The sequence below is a fragment of the Rutidosis leptorrhynchoides genome, chromosome 5 (genome assembly GCF_046630445.1).
Source record: "Rutidosis leptorrhynchoides isolate AG116_Rl617_1_P2 chromosome 5, CSIRO_AGI_Rlap_v1, whole genome shotgun sequence".
Taxonomy (NCBI): Eukaryota; Viridiplantae; Streptophyta; class Magnoliopsida; order Asterales; family Asteraceae; genus Rutidosis; species Rutidosis leptorrhynchoides.
In genome coordinates, this window is record NC_092337.1 from 413,915,984 (window position 1) to 413,918,186 (window position 2,203).

The following is a 2,203-nucleotide window of genomic DNA, read 5'->3' on the forward strand; positions in this document are numbered from 1 at the left end:
CCTTCAACAGCTTGTCTAACTCTATATCGACATCAAAATCTTCACCTTCACCCATCAGGGTGAAATCTGAGGTGTCGACATTTAATAGTTCTTGTAGTTCTTCCTCAATACAACAATCAATAATGTTTATTTGGAAACATTCGTCATCAGGAGACATAGGGTGTTTCATAGCCTTATCTATGTTCAATATAATTCTATCCTCCCCCACACCTAAGCTGAGATTTTTCTCTTTTATGCGCACAATTGCATCTGCAGTATTTAGAAAAGGACGCCCTAGAATTAGGGGAACCTTACTATCTTCTTCCATTTCAAGAACAATGAAATCAGCAGGAAAGATTAAGTGATTTACTTTAACCGGTAGGTTTTTAGCAATGCCAATAGGATAGTTGTAAGTTCTATCAGCTAATCGTATATACATCCTGGTTAGTTTTAAATCACCTAAGTTCAATTTTAAGTACAAGGAGTGAGGCATAAGGTTAATGCTCGCTCCTAAATCGGCTAATGCATCGTACAAGTTTTGGTGGCATATTTTGTTTTTGCAAAATTGCCGAGTATTCCTCATTAAGGAATGTGGTTGAAACTTCTGCATATTTTCCTTTGTCAGCTATGAGATCTTTGATAAATCTTCCATAATTCGGCATACCCATAAGAACATCTACAAGCGGTACATTTATACAAATTTGCTTAATCATGTCAGCAAACTTGTTGTATTGTGCTTGTAATTTATCTTTCTTCAAACGTTGCGGATATGGAATTGGAGGTTTGTATACCTTCAATGGTGGTTGATTTTAAATTTTAGGTGCACTTGTGGTTGGCATCGTATTTTCTTCCACCACAGGTTCTTTGTCTTTTGAAACAGGAATAGGAGCATGAGGGTTTGGAAGATCGAGGTTAATGGTTAACCCACTTTTCATAGTTATGGAATTAACTTGTGAAAAATTACTTGAATTTTGAGTTTCCTTGCCCTTCGGGTTTGGTTGCGTGTTGGATGGTAAAGTTCCCGATTGTCTTTCAGCAAGCAATTGAGATATTCTTCCCATATCTCTTTCAAGGTTTTGAATTGACGCTTGATGATTCCTTTGTACTTGCTCGTTTCCCGTTTGGACTTGATGTAATTGTCTCTTCACTTGCTCATTCGTTTCTGATTGACTTTTGACAAAATTCATCATAACTTCTTCAAAGTTAGATTTCTTCTCTACTGGTTTCGTGTTATGATTTTGTCGTTGATATGGTAATTGAGGTAACGGTTTTTGTTGGAAATTTTGTTGAGGTGGAAATGGAGGTTGGTTTCTATTGAAAAAGCCAGGTGGTCCATTTCTTTGAAAAGAAAAATTCTTCGGGTTTTGATATCCTGGGTTTGCAGGTTGATAATTAGAATTCCCTCTTGAAAATTGCCTTGTCTTTAATTGGCCATAAAATTAACTTGTGCTACTGAGTTCATTGGCTGATCATTAATATCACAATCTTTCGTGAAATGTGGCTGTCCACAGATTTCACAGCCTACTTGCAATGCTAAAACTGTTGAATTTAGTTTATCTATTTCTCTTCCAAACTTTTTGAATTGATTCGACAGTGAAGCTATGGTTGTGTTGTTGTCTTCATTTTCTTCAAGGCTTGCCACCGTCCTTCTAGGTTGTTGATCTCTAGACGGTGTCCATTCAAAAGTATGAACTGACATGTCTTCTAACATGTCATACGCTTGATTTGGTGATTTGTACATAAATACTCCTCCAGCGGAGGAATCTAATATACCACGAGTATGATCATCAATACCACGATAAAAAGTTTGTACTATTTGCCCTTTTTGCAATCCGTGTTGCGGACAATTTCGTAACATTCTTTTTAATCTTTCCCATGCATCATAAAGAGTTTCATCTGACTTTTGTTTAAAAGTGGTGATTTCAGTTCTAAGTCTTTCGGCTTTTGTCGGTGGGAAAAATCGAGTAATGAATTTATCTCTTAATTCGTTGAAAGTTGTGATAGAATCAGGTTTTGATGCTTTCAACCATGCTTTTGCGTCTCCGATTAACGAGTATGGAAAAGTTCTTAACTTAAATGCATCTGAAGAAACATCTTTGTTTTTATACAGTTCACATAAATCTTCAAAAGCTTCTAGATGTTCTATCGGATTATTATTAAGTCTTTCGTCGAATTGGTTCTCACGTACCATGTGCATAAACTGCCCCTTGAATTCCCAGTTTTC

General features: G+C 36.4%; 1 non-coding gene across 1 annotated transcript; it reads left to right on the forward strand.

Annotated features, from left to right (window-relative positions):
• Positions 1-1,808: 1,808 nt before the first annotated feature.
• LOC139850984 (small nucleolar RNA R71) lies at positions 1,809-1,915 on the forward strand. Its single transcript, XR_011760352.1, has one exon. It is a non-coding gene; the product is annotated as a small nucleolar RNA R71 (small nucleolar RNA).
• The last annotated feature ends 288 nt before the right edge of the window (positions 1,916-2,203 follow it).